Source organism: Physeter macrocephalus, chromosome 19 (genome assembly GCF_002837175.3).
Source record: "Physeter macrocephalus isolate SW-GA chromosome 19, ASM283717v5, whole genome shotgun sequence".
NCBI lineage: Eukaryota > Metazoa > Chordata > Mammalia > Artiodactyla > Physeteridae > Physeter > Physeter macrocephalus.
This window is the reverse complement of record NC_041232.1, coordinates 53602699-53627091: the sequence shown is the minus strand read 5'-3', so window position 1 is coordinate 53627091 and position 24393 is coordinate 53602699.

Below are 24393 nucleotides of genomic sequence, written 5' to 3'. Positions count from 1 at the left end.
TTTCCTAAGGAATGCCAATATTTTAAACAAAGCGTTACCTTAAACTGAGGATGAACCATTTTCTCATCTAGCATCACACTACCCTATATTTTCAAGCAACCATTTTGATTTCACTGTAGTGAGAAATATTTCTTCTGAAAAACATTTCAGAAATGCCGTCCTCCAAATCCTATTGTTTGGTTAGCCAAATCTCACCTGATCTTTCAATACGAAGTTCAGATTTCACCTTTTATATAAAAGTTTTCCTGACTATCAGGTTCATGGTGATTCTTCCACTTTCTGAACTCACAGAGCATATTTCTAGGAGTATTTGTTTTAACATTTAAAAAATGTTGTTTGTTTTATATTTGTTTTCTTCATGTAAATCTTATTCTCAATAGGTTGCCAAATTCACTGAAAATAGGAACTTTGCCTCAAAAGTTCTTAGTACCTCCTACAGTGCCTAGAATAGAGCTGAATGGAATTAAGGCTTGTAGAATTGGAAAATAAAATAAAAATAATATAAATAAATTATATGTATTTTAGCCATTGACCTGGTCATAATTGAGATTGTCAGTTTTGTTATTTTTGTTGCTGTTGTTTTGTTGGATTTATTAACTTGTCTGTTTGTGTTCTTTTTGCTTTGCTTGACATACATGGCTGGATTTGCTTAGCATTGACAACTCGAAGTAAGTTTGATAATAGTTCATTAATTACCATACCATTTTTGACAGAGCTAATCACCATAATGTTTAAAAACAAAAATAAAGATGTGGTGAGATCTAGGTAGAATATATGCCTATCAACTTAATTTGGCTCTGAAATCAAACTCTTGACTCTTCTCTAAGACTTAGTTACTCAGGGTTTGCATAATTACTCCTAAAAATTTCCTGTAAATCGGCTTGTGGTCAACATAATCATATATCTTAAAATCAACTAAGGAATTCACTGTATAAAGGGATACTATTGTCAGCTCTCTCTGATCTGGATAATCATTTCCTAATATTTTATTATCCTAATAGTTGTCATTTTGCTATGTAATCTCACATGCCAGATTAATTAAGGCGAGGCACACCTGTAAAAATCTGCTGCCAACTAGATGTGGTTTCATTTGTGCTGTTTTCCAGCGTGCTAGCAACCAATAGCTTGGCCAGATCTCTAGTCTCTTACACCTTAAGTTTTAATGGTTACCATGGCAATGAAAAAAGGCATTACAAAATGCACAAGCTGTTAACATGTTGCAGAAGCCAAAAGAAAGAGCTAAGAATAAACTTCTGCAAATTCCTGATCGTGCCACATTTAAGGAAAACTGCTGTTAAACCAACGTCAAGTCAAACAGCTCATTAATCTGATGCCAAGGCTGCTTATCTCTTCCTCCAAGCTCTGCATCAGCTGGGGCTGGACCATCTCCCTATGAGAACATCCATGAGTGTCAGGGGTGTGTACAGAACTGGCAGAGACAGAGACAGAAGGATAATAAACAGGCTGCAAATTAAGTCTCACCTCCTTCATCAACAAGTAAGAAAACCTTCATGTTTTCTAACAGAGATGACAGACAAGCAAATTTAAATGAATCTAATTTAGATAACTCTAAGTTTTATTGGGTGAGTAAATCATTATAACCATAGACAGATAAGATGAGTACTCCATTTGCTTTGAGTTTTTCAGCCAGAACCCAGATATTTGGACTGCAAGGAAACAAAACATATGCACCCATATAGTCCCCTGCCTGGAAGGAGGTAGAACTCACTGAGTGGAGAGTGTCTTCACAGTGATGTAGTTACCAGAATACAGCAAGAAGGAAAAGAGGGTCCTCGGTTTGGGAATACAAAACCCTCATGAATATGAGGGGTAAGATGCCAGTGTTTGTATTTTAAGGGGCATTGGTTCTAGAACAAACAGACAACTGGACAGAGAGGTGGAACTCCTATTTATTGATGTATAAACATAGACCCAAGGCAATGAGAGAGTTAATGAGAGATGAAGCATCAAACATGATCATAAATGCAAGGCTGATTCATATGATTTAAATGTGTGCTTTTTCCAGATTTGTGGTTTCCAAAGAGGGAGGTTACCATTCTGAATTAACCCACACAATGTTGTGGATAACACCCTGAGGAGTCCCTTCCTTATATCCATTCCTCTTAAGGCAGCATTCTGGTTGCCACACACAGATCTGCTCACACTCTGGAGTGTCTCTGTGTTGTGTTGTTTGCTCTCCCTGATCAATTCCCAGCTGCCTGCAAGTCTAGTGTCTTTTTCTATCCCAGTCTCCCTGTGGGGCTCAGTTCTCCCTCTAGTAAGGCCTGACTCTACACCATGATCCAAATCCTATCTCCCCTTTGTCTTCCAGTTCCCAACACATACCCAATAGTGTCAATTTTTGGCTTTGTGCTTGATTACATAGTATTCTCCCTTGTCACCACTCTTGAAAGATTTGAAGGTCCAACTAAATTCATGATTTTGCTATCAGACCTTCCTCAACAACCCTGATGTCTCGTGTGTTTTAGGCTATTACTATAGCCACTGAGCAAGGTCAGAGGCCTAGAATACCTTCTCTTCTCTTTCTTGTTTTTGGTTTTACTTCCTTAGATTTTAGAGTCATTTAGGACTTGGGATTCATCCTATTTTTTGCAATGCTCACCATACCTAAAACACTGTGGTGCTTCTACTGAGTACCCAATAAAAGGTTCAATGAACTGACTGATATTTTAATCCCCAAAGCTATGTTCCCCAGCATCACAGCATGACTTGAAATTGTATTTTAAGACATGCTGTAAACTCAAAGACTCAAGTTATAGAGATATATATAGTAAATCAAGGTGAAATTCAAACCATGATAAGATTATATAATTTTTGCCAACTAGAGATGTAGAGCTATAAAGAATGTAGTATGTCAACTACCCTAAACCCACCTCTCTTTTAAAGTGAAGGTCATAATGCAGAGTGAGGTTCCCTAAGTTCACATATGTAGTTTAGAACAGAAAACAGGCTCCTTGTGTCTCCCTCATGGATCCTACTCCAATGTCTGACTGCTTGCCTCCATGGCATACTGTTATCTATAGGTTGCCCTATACATGTCCTATTACATTCAATATATATACAATATTTTTCAATTTACCCCTTAGGATATATATCCTTACCTGTTTTAAACTTTCCTGGTAAGGAAGCAGAGGATACTTTTGCCTGAAGTATCTCTCTAACTGATAATGTAACCAAAGGAATCTTATTCTCATATGATACTCATTTATTGATTACTCAAAATTTGTTTTAAACCAGATACTCTGTTAAGTATGTAGGATACTAAGCAAAAATGACAGCCATCTCTGCCCTCAAGAAGATTTGTGGTCCAGTAGGAAGTTGGCCAAGGAGAAATGTGAATCATATGCCTAGACTTCTGTGAAGATCATGGAAAGGATATTTAAGTAGAAATAATGGCTCCTGGGCCAAGTAATTACTAGAAGCAGAGACTGAAGGTTTAACATTCCTCAGAGAGGACTCAGCACATGCAAATGGCCAGAGGTTAAAAGGAGTGGTTTGAGAACTTGGAAGTGAATTTAGTTAGTTCATGTACTAGCCTAGGAGACAAGATTGAGTAGAGAGGCAGGTAACAGGCCTTGGGAAGCTTTATGGTCAATATCATGTCATTTTAACCTTAAAATTATACAGTATGGCAACAGAGCAGTGATGTAATTATATTCATATTAAGAAAGATTTTAATGTCAGTGCAGATGAAGGTAGTATCAAAAGAAAATCCAGAGAGCTTTAACTGATATGAATAATTTATTTAGTGAGATACTAACTGTTCACAAATAGGGAGACTTCAAACTAAAATAGTGTTAAGTTCAGCCTTCAGCAGTTACAGCTCAGTTTACAAAGCATGAATGAGGGTGTACATTTTTTTTTTTTACTGTTATTGGTTACTAGAAACATATTTCTTTTCACTGCATAAGCTTACTTATTAGTAGCTTATTGGACAGGAAGCTATAAGGTCATGCAGACATGAAGAGAACTGAAGCTTTCTTTAAAATCAGAGTCAGCATTTGGGGGAAATCATGATAGTTTTAGGTTTGGGTTACATGACTATGATTATTTGGTCTAAGGAAATATTCAAAGTGTGGTCTCCATTTTGATTACTCTTTAAAGTAGTTATGGGCTCCACAGAAGAAAAGGAGAAGAATTTTCAATCTCTTACGGCAATCCAAATGAGATAATATGAATTTCTAAATCAATGAAATGGAGATAAGGGGATAAAATGGCAAAAGTTTATCAAAAAACAAAAATTTTATAAAACAGAAGGTACTGAGGGACTAGTTTGTGTTACAGTGAATAGTGGTTGAGAGAAACACAGAAAGAGGAGCAAGTTTGAGGATAGATGTCATTAGTTCATTTTGAACTTATGGGTTTTGATGTGCCCATTAGTGGCTTCCAGGAAGAGGTTGGATGTCAGAACCTGGAACTCAGGAAAAACACAAGGCTGGAAAGATAGACATCTGTGCCTTCCATATGCAGATGATGACACACTGAATCACCATGACACTGGCTCTGCCCCAAGACTAATCAGAGATAAATTTCTGGAGACATCAGGGTGTGTTTTGGTGGAATCCCACCACATACAGTGCTTCCTTCTGACCCTAGCCTCTTACTCCTGTTCCCACTCCCCACCTCATCTCCCATCCATTTACTCTTCCTAATACTTCTTTTTCTGAACTAAGATTATTAGAAAGCTCATATGTAATTCAGCTCCCTATCTCTCTCCCCTTTAGGACCCTGGAAGATTGAAAAGTATTCCAGAAAATAAGAAAATAAAGCTCTAATGATATAACTTCATGAAAGAATTTAGTTCCCTTGCAGCTTAATGTGGGCAATAATAGCTGCTATTTATAGGAAGCCAAGGATGGAAACTGGACGGGGGATCGGCCCATCATAATTACACTGCAAAGACAGATCAAATCACTGATGCATAAGAGGAATAGCTAGTGAGTGTGAACAGTACTCACTATATACTAGAAACTGTTCTAGTCATTTCATAATCACAAAAGCCCTTAGATAGTCTACATTTCCAACTTACAGATGAGGATACTGAGTCACACCAAACTGAGTTGGACACGATTTGCAAGTGTAGGAGCTACAACTCAATCCTGGAGAGTCTAACTCCACATGCTGTCTCTAATCGTTTCTAAAAATAAATGAATTAATGAATTAATATAATTTACTAAATTAAGTAGTGTTATATAGCAAAGATAGAGAAGCTAACTCAGTGTTTCTTGACTTGCAAATCATTTAATAATTGTACTTTTGGTTCATGAATTTATTAAAGACATTTTGACATTGGAGGGTCAGGAGAAGAAATTTCAATATTCACTATATTCAAATAACTTGCAAATATATTATGATAAATAAAGTGAGTCAGTAAGGACTGAGTGAAACATTACTTCACGGTCGATGACAGAGGACAACATAGAGGAAAGCATTAGCGTGGAATTCAACCAGCTAAATGTTGATTTCTTTCTTTCTTTATTTTTTTAACCAAATATTAGTGGAATAATGTGCAGCAAATTAGTTGAAGTCTCAGAGAGTCTTGATTTATTCATCTGCAAAATGGGAACAATATTACCTAATTCACAGGTGAGAGAAGAGTATGTGACATGATTTATCTAAAAACTCTCACTCATACCTCATAGCTTAGGAATTATAAAATTTCCTATAAATACCTGCTATTACTATCATCCACATTAACCTAATCAAAGAACTAAGAGAAATAAAATGTAATTTTTCATATTATAATCATATATTCATACACATTTTATTTTACCATCAAAAAATCCCTGGTCAAAACGTAGGGTAGACATATTATTTGATAAACGAGGCAATTGAGGTTCAGGGAGATTAAATTAATATCTCAAAGTCCCAAAACTAGTAGTTTGAGAAGAATTACTACTTTATGTCTCTGCAATATGGGTCAAAGCCATTATTCTTCTTATCTTTTGTTAAACTGTAACTTTGCCCGCAAACCCAAGTCATTTGACAGTCACCCTTGGTGTTACTGGACAGTTAGGACAGTCTATAACAGTTAAATTTCTGGAACATCTGTGCCAAGACACACAACTCTTTGCCCTTCCACGTCCTAAGTGAGTGTCACATTTAGAAGTCTACCTCCATGAAATTGCATGATTTAGGTGTTACTTAGAAGGTAGGCTGAAGGTCAGGCCTTCAGGCAAGCGGCAGAAAGCTGGCCACTGTCTTAGCAGTTTGCCTACAGCAGATGGATTTGCCTTGAGGTCTCCTCTAACCAAGTACTGACTCATCCCAACCATGATTAGCTGTGAAACTTAATAAGATCAGAGCCCAAAGAGGTATGGGCCAGTATCCAAGTTGGCGACTGGCCCTGATTCCTCTGCCCTCTGGGAGCAACCACCTGAGATGTCTTTGCAACCCACCCATGGTCCATCCATGCCACACCCCCAGTGTCCACACCTCAGCTTCCAGAAGATTCGAATTAAAAGCCCAAACCACCCTGCTCCATTTCCTCAGGCAGAGGCAGTGAACATTCTCAAGCTACTTTCAGCCTCCCAAATAAGTGAAATGTTTGACACAAAAGCATATGTTTTTTGGCAACTTTGTTTAATCCATATTTTAAAGGGAAAATTGCAACTCCACAAGGTGCAAAAAAGATTAGTGGAACGTTTCAGTATCTGGTGGAAAGCAGACAGTGTTCCCTCCTCCTTCTGTTCTCTCTCCTCTTCCTTCATGTGCAGATATTTGCTTTATAAAAGCTGCCATCAAAATGAATCTTTTAATTAAGAATCTGAGCCACCTAACTGCAGAACAGAAAGAAATATCAAATTACACAGGATGCAGGAGCCACCTGTAAGACAGACATGGCACATGTCTGTTCTCAAGAAGGGTCACCTCCCTCTGAAGTCCTGTGAGGAATCCTGAATCAAGGGTTTGGGGATTAGAAAAATTTGATTTCTAAAATTAAATTTCTTACTACAAGATAAAGAAGTGACTCCCCCAGGAAGAAAGTTACTTTGCCAATATTCACTTATTGAATGCAGAGTCATGTAGACAGTTGCCTTCAGGAAACATTTTTCTAGAAGCTCTGACTGGACTAGTCATAAATGCTTACAAACTTGGTCTCCAATTCATCGGAAAACTCCACAGAGACATCCTTTGTAGAAGACAGGTTTGGAAGGTCCTAGGGCTACAGACAAGGTCCCCAGGACTGCTAGGAGTAAAGGGGAAGTGGAAGGGAAAATCACCCATTTCCTTACTCTCCAAGCATTGGTCTCACTTGCACTATTTTACTGCCCCCAACAAATACTTTGCCTGACAACAGGGGGAAAAGCTAGTGCTGGAGATCCATAGCCAAATTTTCCTAGTCAGTTACTCCTGAATTGAGACCCAAATCCTAATGTCTCTACTAAATATAGCTAAAACCCTATTGGTTCTGAAAATATTTTATTCAGAATAAATTGTGAGACAGGTATTTGAATTTTTTTACAATTAAGCAATAATTGGGAAGCATCAGGATGATTCAAGAGGCAACATAAGAACATGGATCTAGAGCCATATTTTGTGGATTCAAATCTGAGTCTTCCTGTCCACTGCACACACTTATTATGTGACCTTAGACAAGTTATTAAACCACTGTTTCAACTTTTTGAAAATGGGTATAATAATAAGAAAATTTTCCACATACTTGTATTGTAAAGGTAAAATAATTAATACAGGTAAAGCAGTCAGAATATACAGGGTATAAATTAAATGCATAGTAAATTTTAGCTAATTCTTTTATTATATTATTATTATTATTCAAACTGGGTTTCAAACTGGGTTTTATTTGGCATTTTTTTATTGTTGCAAAATATATATCACATAAAATTCACCATTTTTAAGTGTATAATTCAGTGAAATTAAGTAAATTCAGTTTTGTGCAACCATCACCACTATACATTCGCAAAACTTTTTCATTATCCCAAAGAGAAACGCTATACCCATTAAACAATAACTCCCAATTTTCCCATTCCACTAACGACACATAACCTCTGTTTTACTTTGTGTCTCTATGCATTTGCTTATTCTAAGTAGCCCATATAAATGATATCATATAATATTTGTCCCATTGTGTCTGGCTTACTTTATTTTGTATAACATTTTCAAAATTCACTCACATTGTAGCATGTAACAGAATTTCATTTATTTATATGGCTGAATAATGTTTCATTGTGTGTATACAATGGACACCTATGTTGTTTCTACCTTTTGGCTTTTGTGAAAAATTGTTATAAGGTATCAATTTGACTCTCTCTTTCAATTATTTTGGGTATGTACCTAGGAGTGGAATTGTTAGATCATATAATAATTTTATGCTTAACTTTTTGAGGAACCATCAAACTATTTTTCACAGCAGCTACCTCATTTTTCATCCCTACCAGCAATACAGGAGTGTTCCAATTTTTCCATGTCCATATTAAAAAATTTTTAAATAATATTTTCCACTTTTTAAGATAATAGCCATCCCAATGTGTATGAAGTGATATCTTATTGTGGTTTTGATTTGCATTTCCCTGATGACTGTAAAAGTTGAATATCTTTTCAAGTTCTTACTAGACATTTGCATACCTTCTTTGGATAAATGCCTGTTTAAGTCTTTGTCCATTTTTGAATTAGTTTGTTTGTTGTTGTTGTTGTCATTGTTATTGAGCTGTACAAATTCTTTATATATTCAATGTTAATGCTTTATCATATATATGACTTGTAAATATTGTATTCCATTCAGTGGGTTGTCTTTTCACTCTTGATAATGTCCTTTGATGCACACATTATTAATTTTATTGAAATCCAATGATCTATTTCCCCTTTTGTTGCCTGTGCCTTTGGTATCTTATCCAAGAAATCATTGCCAGACTCAATGTCATGAATTGTTTCCCCTGTTTTCTTCTAAGAGTTTTGCAGTTTTACATCTTACATTCAGGTCTTCAATCCATTTTGAGTTAATCTTTGTATATGATGTAGGTGAGGGTCCAATTTCATTCTTTTGCTTATTTGAACATCCAGTTATTCCAGCATCATAAATTGAAAAGGCAGTCCTTTCCCCATTGAAAGGTTTTGGCACCCTTGCCAAAAATCAGTTGACCATACATCTGAGTTTCTTTCTGGACCCTTTATTCTACTCCACTAGTGTCTATGTCTGTCCTGATGACAGTTCCACACTGTTTTGATTACTATAACTTTTCAGTAACTTTGAATACAGGAAGTGTGTTGTCTCCAAGTTTTTCTACTTTTTCAAGATGGTTTTGGCTATTTAGAATCAAGACCTTGAGACTCCATATGAACTTCAGGATCAGTTTCTTTTTTTAACCTACAAAAAAAGGCTGTTAGAATTTTGATAGGGATTGCATTAAATCTGTAGATCATTTTGGGTAGAATTGCCATCTTAACATTATTAAGTCTTCCAATTCATAAACGCAGTATGTTTTCCATTTATTTATGCTTTAATTTCTTTCAGTGATGTTTTATAGTTTTCAGTATACAAGCTTAGCCTCTTTGGTTAAAACTTTTTCTAAGTATTTTATTCATTTTGATGCTATCATAAATGAAAAAAAAAACTGCTTTTATGACATTGCAGTTGATATTAGCAACAATACTTCTGTGAGTGTGGAGTCATTTTTGTCCTCATATTAAGACAGATGAGGATATACAAGTAAAATTTGAGAGTTAATTTGTAATATTCTGATTCTAATTTCAGGCTTGGTCCATACACATGCACCAGATCTCTAACCACCATGAAATGGAGACAGGAATTCCTTTACTCCTAGCTTCATGAATCTGGTAAGCAGGTCAAATTTGGAGACTGCTTTGGGAGTCCTTTGGAAAGTCTCAAGGCTTCTGTCCCTTCTCAATCTTCCTGACATTTTTTATTTCATGCAGCAGACCCAGTTGATACTGTAGATGTTTATCTCAATATTAGGATGAAAGCAAGGCCATGAAAAATTGATTTTGTAAAGACTTGTTAGAGAAGTGGGTATGGCTTGGTGAAGGAAAATGAATTTGTCTTCATTCATAGTAACTATGTCTCAAATATGATAACCGTGGAAAGAAAAGACTTATTTATGTCTTAAAAATTTATTTGCATCATTCCTTGGTTGTTGAGTGACCTGTAGAATGTTTGGAGGTTAACAATATATTTTTTAAAAAAAGCTAACTAACTTATCTGCAAATGAATTAATTGCATCTTCTTTCGAAGTGAACTCACTGATTTGAGGGATGATTTTTGTGCCTATTTTTCCCCAGGATACCAGCACTGACATTTTTAAGAATTGTTAATTTTGTATGTTGATGAATAAAAAGAAAATTTCAGATAAAATGATATTTAGTTATATAATTAATTGATTATCTAATCATGTGATAAAACATATTTTTGTAAGCAAAATTGTTATTAACCATTTCAAGTTCCTTTATTTAGTTTTTGAAATAACCTGTTTCAACATATTTGGAATGATGGATGCTTTATTGTATTCACTTCCTGGTGATTCTGTAGCCAATAACCACCAATTTAGTGACTTAAAAACAGCATGGTTTTAATATCTTAGGATTTTGGAGGTCAGAAGTCTGAAATGGGTCTCACTGGTCTAAAATCAAAGTGTCAGCAGGGCTGTGTTTCTTTCTGGTGGCTCTAGAGAAGAATGTTTCCGTGCATTTTTCAGCTTCTAAAGGCTGCTCACATCCCTTGGCTCATGGTTCTCTCTCTTCATCTCCAAAGCCAGTGACTGCAAGTCAGGTTCTCAAGCTGCCACCTCTCTGACTCTCTTTCCTGCATTCCCCTTCCTCTTGTAAGGACCTTTGGGATTACAGTGGGCCTACTCTGATAATCCAGGAAAATCTTCCTATCTCAAAATCATCGATTAGCAAACATAATTCTATGCAAGTGTAATCCCCTTTGTCATGTAATCTAATAATAATAATTTCAGGTTCTAGGGATTAAGATATGGACACATCTTTTTCTGCCTACCACAAACATTAAACATACATCAAAGTATATATTTACATTTTAAAGTTAGAAATAAATTTGCCCAAATTTCTTTATTTATGAAAAAACTAAGCCTGAGAGAATGAAAGTGACTTGCCCAATCCTGTCCTCCTCGATGTCTCCCACCCCCATTAAATATTTTCCCTGGGAGCTCTCACTCAGGTCACTGTTTATTTTCCAGCCTCTTCAACAACAGAATCTCATCTGTCATATACAAAGATCCAACTGCAGCTATGATTTTTTTCAATTTCTATCATTTATAAACACATAGCTATCATGTTGTCTAATGCCTGATAGTCTCACTGATAATTTTTAAAATGTCCGAAAAAAAAAAAAAAAAAGTAATTCAAAAGTAAGTCAAAATCAGGAGTATTCTACAAAGAATGATCCTAAGATACATGACTATCAAAAATGGTTATCTGTTTATCAATTCTCAGCAGAAATGGGCAAGCTCCTACTAATAAGAATATCCCAGTTCTATTGGTCTCCCACCTGAGCAGTTTTCAATAGTAAAAGTAAACATGCCACAGAAGAAAAAGTGTGTTTCTAGATTGATCCATTCTTTTTCTATGACTTCATAATAAGAAGGAAGTATGAACAGCAGGAGATGCTCAAAGCATTTTAATCCTGCCCATTCACAGTAACAAGAAAATATTCTTTCTTTTCCTCTGAAGTCCCCCTTTGACTAGCTGTCTTTTTTTTATTTTTTTGTGGTACACGGGCCTCTCACTGCTGTGGCCTCTCCCGTTCCGGAGCACAGGCTCCGGACGTGCAGGCTCAGCGGCCACGGCTCACGGGCCTAGCCACTCCGCGGCATGTGGGATCTTCCCGGACCGGGGCATGAACCTGTGTCCCCCGCATCGGCAGGCGGACTCTCAACCACTGCGCCACCAGTGAAGCCCCTGACTAGCTGTCTTTTGACTCTAGTATTCAGGAAGAAACATGTTGATTCTGACAAATGACATTAATTACAAAATCTACAAATCATGCATAGAAATAGACACTTTGTTTTAACTCACTTTTCCCTCATTGCAAATAGTCTGAAGAACTCAAAATATATTGAATGTAAATTTTAAAGACTACAAAAGTTAAATGATAATTGCATTATTTTCTTCTCAGGGTATATGCAGTTGAAGGATGAAAAGTGTGTTCTTTGTGCAGATGCATTTTTTTAGAATATGAGGAGGCCATTTAGGACTCTACAGTACAGTGAAATATCTAGAAAATATGAATCACTTTGAACCTTAAGGCCTCTGAACAACAAGAATCTCCTTTATCAGAATTATAAAATTGGCAAGGGGGTAGAAGCCATGGTTGATGATATCACAGCAGTGAACCAGTGTGAAGTTTTTAAGCAGGCGTATGGAGACAGTAAATATAACTACTTGCTGAGTTTGTGAAAACCAAAATGATAGAACACTAAAGTTGGAAAGGAATTTAGAGTATATCAAATACAGTTCTCATATTTTATAATTTAATAAATTGAAGCTCCCCCAATTTAAGTGACTTACATAATATTTTGAATTCAGTATATATTGGAGCATGGATGTGTGTTAGAATAAGATTTGAATACGTTTTATCATATGATCACCCCAAAGCTAGCATGTGCTCACACGTTTCATTCAAAACACATTGAATGATCTTCTGCTAACTCCCATCCTATGATAACTTTTGTGCTAAATTGAAGACCATGCCCGCATCCTGAATGAATTTAGAATCTAACTCAAGAAAACAAACATATTTACAGTAGACATAATCTAAGGGACTCAATAGTGAGAAGTATGAGATATTTTTCTTAGTTCAGAACTTATTATTACTCACCAAGAATATTTAATTATCTTCATAACTAAGACCTCTGATCCCATCTTTCCCTCTGTCTCCAGAATTATCTTTCTGAAATTTGTATCTGACCAAGTTTTACCCAATTAGTATTTGTGCATGTTCTCCTGAACCTACTAAGCCCAGTTCTTTAGTGTGCTTGCCAATCCTTTCAGACTCTGCTTGCTACAGCCCATGTCCTCTCATTCTTCCTTCACTCCTGCCTAACCATCTCACACCACCCATTGTTCTCTGCCCAGGTCACACCATTTCATTCTTCTGATTTGTCTATGTTAGTAACAGAGCTGGATCTTCAGACTAACAAATTATCTGAGTTGGAGGAATCTCTTTCAAGTGTCTTGTTTTCAGCTTTTGAACCTGGGAAATGGTATTTATTTACATGATCTTTAAGAGTTCTTCACATACAAATATTCAAGGACCCTGTGTTGAAGATTGTGGCAATTACAAGGATTCAGCACACGGGACATTTTTATCCATTGGTGTGGTTAGTTGGGGAAGAACTCATATAAGAGATAAACATAAACAATGAAAGAATAAATCAGGAAAAGTGTCATATGTTTATTTTTCAAAAGTGATTTTAATATAGTCTAGAAATGGTCTTCATGCACTCCAGAAGATGAGAAGAGGTGACACTGTACTTTTACACTTCTCTTGAACTGTCAGAACCTTCCCATGGTTGTCCCATGTAACATTTCTATTGGGACACTTGCCAACATGTCAATAATGACCCAATATTTTATCCAGGGTGTCGCAAAGGCCACCAGGTAGAGAAGGTACCAGGAAGTATGATCAGAAAGTCCCTTACTGGGTTCACAACTCTGGTAGTCTCCTTTATTTCAGGGTTTCCAAAATCACAACTTTGCTCCTGGTCAATCTGCTATTTTAGACCAGCCTTCCAAGTGCTCCTCTTTCTTTTTTTTTTCTTGCCAGGAAATATGGCAGTGTTCTCCAAAGACCAGAAGACCTTCAACTTCGAAAAACTGCTTGATTCTAAGGAAGCTGAAGAAAATTCCTCAGCTTAATTAATACTTCCACCTGGGAAGCAGCCTTAGCATCTTTCCAATTTACACCTAACTTATGTAGCTCACAGCCATAAAAATCTTAGGGATACCCACAATTCAGGCAGGTTTTTATAAAGAAATACCCAGCTCTAGCTCTTTTTGGTGAATAAAACCCTACCTGTAATTCCCCTGAGCCCTGCAGTATACAATTATCAGTTTATTTAACCTTCCAGACAAAATCTACTTAGCTATACATAAGTACATTTTATCAATTATTGATTTATGAATGCTGAAGGTATGCTCCAGTCACAATTTATGTACTAGCATTTTATCATCTCCAATGGGGAAACAACCTACTCTAAGTGACACAGTCTACTATTTAAAATTTCACAACTTCCATCTGATTACCCCATTAAACATGTTCCCCAGGCTGTAGAGATTTTAAGGTAATTAAGTGTCTCCCAACAGTCCTAGGCTTTTGGCCATGGACTCTTTTAGTCTCATTTGTAGTGGTGAGTTCTGTGAGAAATGGCTGTCAAAACTCTGGACTGTGGTGAAAGCAGATGTCAATCAACTTTTAACCAATGCAAAGTCATTGGGAAAGAAATTGCACTCATCATTAGAGGGGATTTCCAAACTATTGGCTCCACACATTTCTCACTGATTTAAAATTCTTCGGGTAACTGACTTCTCTTCTTCTTTTGTGATACATTCTCTTTCTTGGCAAGTTCATGAATTTCCATGGTTTCAATTTTCATTGAAAGTTAATGATTCTTAAATATCTATACACATTCTACGTAAGTCAAAAATTCACCAAGTTAAAGCCATACTCTTTATCTTTCCTTCTACTCCTCCTATTCCTTTAGCATCACCATTCACTTGATCTCAAAAATACAGAGGATCATAGTTCTGAAATTTCTCTCAGTTAAGCACAGATCTCTCCCTTCTCTATCTTTTTGTTTTCTTGGACCCTAGTCAACTTGCGATGTTTAAGAAACATAAATCTGGAGCCAAATGTCCTGGTACCACTTTGCACAATTTACGTAAGTCCCTGGGTTCCCGTCTTTCTTGTCTATGAAACACAGATAACAAAAGTATTTACTTTATAATGTTGTTTCAGCAATTTAAGGTAATAACACATTTAGTAGACTTTGAGCATAGCGTGTCACATCACACATTAAAAATCATGTTACCAGTCACTCCCTGAAATGTTTCTTAGACTCTGTAACTTTAGTTTCTCCTGTGCAAGCTATCAACTCGCCCACCAGAGTAAGGGTGGTAGTTCTAAAACAAAGAGGTAATCAGCAGCCTCCTCCCTGTACACATGCCTGCTGTGCATTTCTCCATGTGGTGTATCTTCTCCGTGTTTTATCCCAAATTTCTCACATTCTATCTTTGACAGTCCACCCACTACTCATAGAACGTGCCCTGCCCTTCCACCCCTGGCACTTCACTTATGCTAGAACTTACATTTGAAATGCTTCCACAGCCCTTTCTTTGACTCTCAAATCCAATCTGTCTTTCAAGACCAAGCACAGCAACAATTTTTCCAATCATGCCCTGACCCTCCCCTGAGTCAGAATTAATTTTTCTTGTATTTAAACTTACACAGCACTTTTAGTATACATTCTTATAGCACTTACCACAGTAGGAAATGCACTATGGTTATTTGTTTATATTGTTGCCTTCTCTCTCTACTGTGACTTCCAGATTAGAATTATAGAGATGTCGTCCTATCTGTACAGGGTCACTCACTCTCTGTCTGGCAGATGAAGTTTCCTGTTTATAGAATTATACATATTTAATCTCCTCCTCCATATGTAGCACAATATAATTCTTAGAACTTCCTCAAAAATAAGCTGAAATAATAGAATTCTCCTTAAGGAGGTAGGTGAAGGAATATCTGCTGAAAGGTAAGAGGGGGTAGCAGAAAGGGGTAGCAATACTATTGAAGATGAATTGCCTGTTTTCAACTTTTCCTAATTTCTACCTTTGAACTCAATTCTAAAATAAGATGCTTTGGGCTTCCCTGGTGGCGCAGTGATTGAGAATCCGCCTGCCGATGCAGGGGACATGGGTTCGTGCCCTGGTCCGGGAAGATCCCACATACTGTGGAGTGGCTGGGCCCGTGAGCCATGGCCACTGAGCCTGTGTGTCTGGAGCCTGTGCTCTGCAACGGGAGAGGCCACAACAGTAAGAGGCCCACGTACCACAAAATAATAATAATAATAATAAATAAAATAAAATAAGATGCTTTGTTAAATTTATAAAGCACTTTTTAGATCATAAAATAGTCTTGTGAGATAGACATGCAGGTACTATTTTCACTTACCAGGTGAAGAAACCAAGTTTCTGAGAGGTCAAGTATCTTATATAAACTTATCAAGATAGAAATTGATAGAGATTAGAATGGAACCAGGCTTGCCCCATAATCCAGGTACCAGAGAGATCGGTGCTCTGTGGGCCCAAATATACACAGAGGGAGGAAAGGGACACTTGGTAGAAAGGCTGTTGTTCCTCTATTTCCCTTATAAGTTGGTTTTCATGGGCATCTATAGGAAAACACTTGGGTTCTCTTGAGCTGTGTGTTCTCAAAACATTAAAGCAATAAATCAAAAGGTGAGGGCTTCCCTGGTGGCTCAGTGGTTGCAAGTCCGCCTGCCAATGCAGGGGACACGGGTTTGTGCCCCGCTCCAGGAGGACCCACATGCTGCGGAGCGGCTAGGCCCGTGAGCCATAGCCACTGAGCCTGTGCTTCCGGAGCCTGTGCTCCGCAGTGGGAGAGGCCACAATGGTGAGAGGCCCAAGTACCACAAAAAAAAAAAAAAAAAATAGGTGAAAAGACCAGTCAGCAAGACTACATTTTTCATTTGTTAAATTATTTTGACTGCATCAACAGCTTACATGGAATATAAGGGATCATTTCTTTCTAGCAATTTATACTTATCCTTCAAAACCCAGCTTAAGTTCTATCTCAGCTATGAAAATTCTTCTGACTGCTGAAGCCAGCCTTGACATTTCTCTCTTCTGAAATTTTAAGTGGTATATCACAGTGAATAAAATTAAAAATTGTGGGCTTCCCTGGTGGCACAGTGGTTAAGAATCTGCCTGCCAATGCAGGAGACATGTGTTTGAGCCCTGATCCAGAGAGATCCCACATGACACAGAGAAATTAAGCCTGTGTACCACAACTACAGAAGACCATGTGCCTAGAGTCCATGCTCTGCAACAAGAGAATGAGAAGCCCATGCACCGCAATGAAGAGTAGCCCCTGCTCTCTGCAACTAGAAAAAGCCTGCGTGCAGCAACAAAGACCCAGTGCAGCCAAGAATAAATAAATAAAATGAACAAATTTATTTAAAAAAATTAAAAATTGCATTGTTCTCATATTTTCTAACAATAAAATCAAGACATGTTACTTTTGCTTAGTAATTTAAAGTAAAAGAAACATAATTGCATATATTATATTGTTCACTGAACACAATCTGTAGGTGTTGTATAATAAATAATTTAATTTATCTGGTCATTTTCCCAGGTCCCTGGGCAGGAATTCCTTGGAATTTTGTAAGTGATAGTAGTATCTTTGCTATCCATGGTGTGACCCTGTGGCCACACCTTAGTTTATGTTCAAAAGATAACTCACGATAGGCCCCTACATAGTTTCAAAATGGAGACAGGCCATGCTGGAAAAGCCAGCCATGTTATTAGAAGGTTGAGGCTTTAAGCTATGTGACATTAACCCAAACTTTCAACCTCTGAAGAGGGAAATATAGTTGAAGATTGAGTTCAATCACATGGCCAATAATTAAATCAATCATGCCCATGTGAGGAAAAATCAATAAAAACTCTGGACACTAAAGCTCAGGTGGGCTTCCTGATTTGTGAACACAGAGATATGCTGGGAGGGTGATGTGCCCTGATTCCATGGGGAGAGGACATGAGAGCACCATATTCAAGTCCATCCTATACCTCCTTGTATGGGTGTCTTCTTTTGACAGGTTCTTATTTTTATCCTTTATATTAGAATTGTTATAATAAGTAATAGTATTTTTCTGAGTTCTATGAGTTGTTCAAGTGAATTATCAATCCCAAGGTGGTAGTGGGGACTGCCAAATTTGTAACCAGTTGGTCAAAAGTGTGGGTGGCCTAGGAACCCGAGAACTTGTGACCAGACTTGTTGGGGGTCTGTGCTCTTAACTTGTGAAGCCTGGACTAACTCCAGATAGTTAGTGTCAAAATTGCAATGTAGTGATGAACTATGGAAAAATCAGAATAAGTTTTTCTTAGACATACAATAACTGAAGACAGGATAGTTTAGCTAACTCACCCAAAACCAAACAGAAAATATGGGTAAATTAGTGCTAGACTTCAATTCCATTGCTCTATCACTACATTATGCTCTCAGTCAATAATGCATGTTAGCTTTATAGAAGTTAAGGGCAGGGATATACAATCTTTTCCTTTACTTGCTTCTGCCACAGTGACCAGTATGTGTTCAGACAAATACAGTAAGTAATAAATATAAGCATTTTTATTGATTAAGCTCCTGAGCTTCTTAGTTAAATGTTTTCACATACAGAATCCTTGCCATGACTGGGATTGCATTTAAGTTGAGAGGACACAGTAAGTTGAAGAGGGAACAAGAGGAAATGGGTATAAGTTATCGGCAAGTGTGGAAGTAGCCAGTCCCTAATTGGTAGCCAAAATAGATTTTCTAGTGGGCTGAAAGACTTTTGAAAATACTCTGTAAGGTTGTCTTCCTGTATGACTCATCTTGCTTGTATTGAGATTTTGAGACTATATTTGGCGTGTTCCCTGAGAATCATGTGCAAGATCAATAATGTGGTGCTGTCTACTCTGAAAAACCACCACTCATGCCAACCTGAGCATGTAAATCTCCATCTGGGCCATGCATTGTGGGATTCATCCTCATCAATTAGATGACCCTGAAATGAGATCACCTACCTGTTCTCCAAAGAGAAATGAACCGTCTTCAGGTAGAATTGATATTGGTCCCAATTGCCATTTGGATTTGATTAGAACAGATCAGGTAAGTGAGAGGGGTCATCTCCATCCTATAAACAGGGACTTTCTCCTTGAGATGTCTGATCTCTACTGAATCTATTCCTATTATGCTCTGATAAGAATGTCATTTGAATTCATACAACCATTTTGCCCTTAGAGATGGAAAGAGCACCCTGAGAAATTAGCTTCCTAAGAAAGCTGTCTCAAGTAATTCCTTTTTTTTTCTTTTTCTATAGACTTCCTCAGATGCATATTTTCCTCTATTAATCTGAAACTTGTACAAATTATCAATATAATGATGTACAGGCTGAACAATAGAATAACTTATTTTACTTCAATCATGTGTTTTCCTTTTCATGGCCTAGTTACCAAAGACCCATAATCTACAATCCTGGCATTTCTTTTTAATTCTATGAGCTAAAATCCATCATTTTAAAAATATTTTCAAGACAAGGAATCTGAAAAGTTTATTCTAATCTTTAACCAGCCCCCTCCAATTAAGCTCAGTTATACCCTATAACCATTGCTATAATTATTGATTGATTAATCTTTCAACTATTAATTAAAAGTCTTAAACTTTTTTCTGATGTTATTTAAGCTAAAGTGTAATTATTATGCAATTTCCCTAGCATATGCAACATGTCCTACTAGCCTTATGGTACAGTCATAGTCCACTAATTATGAAGCATTTACTAGCAGAATCTGAAAATTCTGAGGAGTGAAATCATCTTCTTCATACCCACTTTCTATACATACATACATGTGTGTGGGCACACACAAGCTCATGGGTAAAATGTTGAGAAGAGTAGGCAATGCAGACCAGTTAAATACAATATGAATCTTGGAACCATAGACAGATGTTGACTTTTTCACAAGTCTAATGGCTGGAATCAGAACAGAGACAGGACAAAAAAAATCAAATCACAAGATATTCATGTTTCTCATGTAGCACTCAACCTCCCAGCCTTACCCATGTGTAAACACAGGAGAGAGGCAGATTTCAGTTGTATGAAGCTGCCATTGTGACCTCTGTAGAAAGCTGGGTTTGCTGTTCTGGTGGAAAAATTGATAGGGAGTAGGGAAGAATAGTAACATATACTCAGCAGAAATCATATTCCAAAGACTTTGAATCCTTCATCAATTTTAATCCTCTCAGATACCCTAAGGGAATAATTATGTCCATTTTAAAGATGAGGAAATATAATCAGAGATGCAAGTGATTTGAAACCATACATATCAATCTCCTAATTTGTCATAATATTCTTCATGCTCTTGGGAGATGTGCTGGGTAAAACAAAACCAAAAATACTTGTTTAACAGAAGAGGACAGTTTTGGAAACATATAAATGGGGTTCAAATATCAGGAGCTCCAATGAGAGCTTGTGACCTAGGCCAAGTGACATAAACACTTGGAGTCTAGGGTTCCTAATCTGCATATTGGGAATAAAACATATCTTGCAGGATTTTTTTCAGGACTTATGACAATGTGTAGTACATCATGTGCTCTCAGTGGCTAATATGAAAGGCTCTTCATCAATAAAGGATAGCATTTGCTACTTAATGCTCCCTTTCTCTAAAGTTATTAGATCTTGTTTTTAGTCCTGGTTCTGCTGCTGACCACTGTCGGCCCCTAAGGAAGGTAACCCACACTCACATACTACCCTCCATCTCTGTATTTTGGTTGTCATAGAATGTTAATACTTGCAGTAATCTTAGAAATCCTGCCAACCAGCCCTGCACCATGATGAGGACACTGAGGCCCAGAGAGAGTTAAGGCCTTGCCTGTGGATGGGCTGCTAATTACTGACAGAATCGGGTCTCTAGACTCCCAGTTCAGAGAACTCTTTCCACCACTCCACATTGTCCCTCAAGCTAACTTTTGCCCTACATTTTGTACAGGGTTGTCATGAGGATCAAATATGATTAAATATGGGAAAGTGCTTTAAAAAGTGCAAAATTATTCACAAGAGCAAAGCATTACTTATGGGCTTCTTACTTGGCTTCTTTGGGTAGAAATGAAGTCTTATTTAAAGTGGCCTTAAAGATTTTTTTAACTATGAAATGCTATGAAGTCATGTTATTACGTATTACAATATAACTGACAGGTCTTGAAGAGGATCCAGTGATGCACATTTCATCTACATCATGTGAAATTCTACCAGGAGTAGGATTCTTTTCTGACATGATGATTCCAGTGCAAACAGCTTACCTGGGAGATGATCCCAGGAAACTGTTAAGGGAATGAAGTAAGGCAGGAATGGAGAAGAAACCAGTGTGGTATTAAACAAGTTTGAGAGATGGACTGGGAGTTTGGGGTTAGTAGATGCAAACTATTACATATAGAATGGATAAACAACCAGTCCTACTGTATAGCACAGGGAACTATATTCAATATCCTGGGATAAACCATAATGGAAAATAATATAAAAGAGGATATATATATATATATATATATATATATATATATATATATATATATCTCCATATATATAAATGAATCGTTTTGCTGTACAGTAGAAATTATCACAACATTGTAAATCAACTATACTTCAATTTAAAAAAGAAAAAAGCAAAAAAAAGAAAATAGAAAAAAAAAACCATGTTATTACTTTGGGCAGCTGGCTCTTCATCTGACTGGAAACACTGGGAGTCAGTTAAAAGAGTCTATGTCAGACGTATTCCACGCAAGGTGATAACCAGGGTATTTATCCATGTATTTCCATCAGCCCTTGCTCTAGGACATCTCACAAGAAGCATTAACTCACCTGTGCCTTGCTCACAGGACTGAGTGGGCACTTGCAGGCAGATAAAACCCTGAAGCAAATAGTTGCTGGTGCTTCTAGTGCACATCTGGTCAGCTTGCTTGGAAAATGTCAAGGGTTGAGGTGATAGGAGCCTTAGGTACCAACGTCCTCTATGGCCGTGATCACTTAGGAGAAACTGAGCTCTCTGCTTTCAAGGTGTTAGCAATCTCATTCATATGTAGTTTTTCTTTATATGGGTCAAGTCAAAGAAGGACTATATAAATGGTGATTGCTAGGGTTGAGAAAAGTGAAAATTACATTGATAAATGGACGGGAAGTCTGGGCTCATGAGGATTGCATCTGTTGTTTCTTGTCCCTCATATTCTAGGTATTTCCTGAGCAAATACTGTGTTTCCTAAGAAACACAGTAGATGGGACTAAAATAATAAGCTGGGAAATGAGATACCACATTGCCACCAACAGACCTTTAGTTTCCCTTTCCCGTGGATGCACAATTCCTTCTTAAAATCCCCAACTGTCAGAAATATTAATCCTTTACTAGAACTGTCAACCAGTTTTATCTCCCTCTGCCATGTTCCCTCATTATTTATTTTAAACATTTACATCCCTTAGTCTTTGCCTTTCAGTTAACTTATAGACGGAAAAACAAAGTGAGAAATTTATACATGCAAAGATGTTAGTGCTAGGTAAGAATTTGCAGTATTTCTCTTTCCAGAAATCTGTGAATTTTTACAGTGGATTAGCAGAGGTCTGAAAAATAAACTCAGAAAATTAAGACACAAAGTTTGAAGGTACCAGCTACTCTGTCTACACCTAAAACACTTTTGAAGAGTCATAGAAGAATGTGGTCTGGAGACCTTTTTCCAAGGTAGCCCATTAAGAAAACCACAGGGATCACAGAGAGTCAAATCATTCCCTTCACCTGGAATCCCACTTGTCTATCGCAGAGCTGAGCCCTGAAGAATCAGTTCAGTACCTCTTCTTAAAGTCAGCCTGATGATACCATCCCTCACTTGTATTCATTTTTGTTAAACTTCTGCACAGACATCATACACTTTTCATTATTTGCTATTATTGCATGAGGGCTACTCTTACCCCACAACCAGATTATAAGTTGCTTGAGGACAAGAACTGTATTTTGTTTATTGTAAAATAGTATTAAGCCCTCAAAATTTGTGAAACCCAGGTTGGAGGTGGACATTCACATACCTTAGCTCTTTAGCTCTTAGCAATACATTTGTGAGGTAGCTTTTTTAGGTTGATTTGGCTGGCTGAGAAATCAGGCTCAATAAGATGAAGAGACTTACTTCAATCTTGCTCTACCTTTTTTAATGATGCCCAGTATGACTCATGTGTGCAAGTTGTGGGATAGAGCATGGAACTCTGTCTTCTTTCAAAGAAAGCACATGCCATGTTCTCTCCATTACACAAGCATCATGTGACTTCATGTAGCAGGTGTGTTGGCTGGAGTCAGAAGGCCTGAGCTTGAGCCATTGTCCTGCTACTCACCGGCTCCCAGTAAGTCAGACCTTCCACTTAATTGCCTGTAAAGTGAAAGGGTGCTTACTGTACCCCTCTCGTAAAGTTTTATAGGTTCAGATAAAATAATGAACGTGGAAGCACTTACCATAGTTAAGCACTTATCACAGTTATTATGGCCATGAACTTTGGAATCAGTCATGGGGTTAAATACCTGCCCATCACTAGCATTTGTGCAAATGTGAGCAAATTATTTACCTTCTCTTCGTTTCAATTTCTTTCCTCTAAAATATAATAATAATAAATTTTTTCAGAGTTGTTTTGATGATTAAATGAAACCATACTTGAAAAAGTCCTCGGAGGCTGCGGGTGGCAGAGGGGGAAGCTTCAGAGCCACGGAGGAGAGCACAGTAACAGGGTGCAGAGGGCAAAGCGGAGAGATTCCAGGAGAGGATCGGTGCCGACCAGCACTCACCAGCCCAAGAGGCTTGTCCGCTCACCCGCCGGGAAGGGCAGGGGCTGGGAGCTGAGGCTCGGACTTCTGTTGGAAGCCGGGAAAGGACTGCGGTTGGCTGCCTAAACACAGCCTGAAGGGGTTAATGCACCACGGCTAGCCGGGAGGGAGTCCTGGAGAAGTCTGGAGCTGCCGGAGAGACAAGAGACGTTTTCTTGCCTCTTTGTTTCCTGGTGCAAGAGGAGAGGGGATTAAGCACGCCACGTAAAGGAGCTCCAGAAACCGGCACGAGCAGCGGCTATCAGCGCGGACACCAGAGATGGGCATGAGATGCTAAGGCTGCTGCTGCCGCCACCAAGAAGCCTGTGTGCAAGCACAGGTCACTCTCCAAGCCTCCCCTCCCGGGAGGCTGTGCAGCCCTCCAATGCCAGGGTCCTGGGATCCACGGACAACTTCCCCGGGAGAACGCACAGCGCGCCTCAGGCTGGTGCAACGTCACGCCGGTCTCTAATGCCGCAGGCTCGCCCAGCTCACCCCGCATCCATACCCCTCCCTCCCCCTGTCCTGAGTGAGCCAGAGTCCCGAATCAGCTGTTCCTTTAACCCCATCCTGTCTGAGTGAAGAGCAGACGCCCTCCGGCGACCTACGCGCAGAGGCGGTGCCAAGTCCAAAGCTGAACCCCAGGAGCTGTGCGAACAAAATAAGAAACATTTAACAGGGACCTAGAAGAACTAAAGGCCAAACAAACAATGATGAACAACACAATAAATGAAAATAAAAATACTCTAGATGGGATCAATAGCAGAATAACTGAGG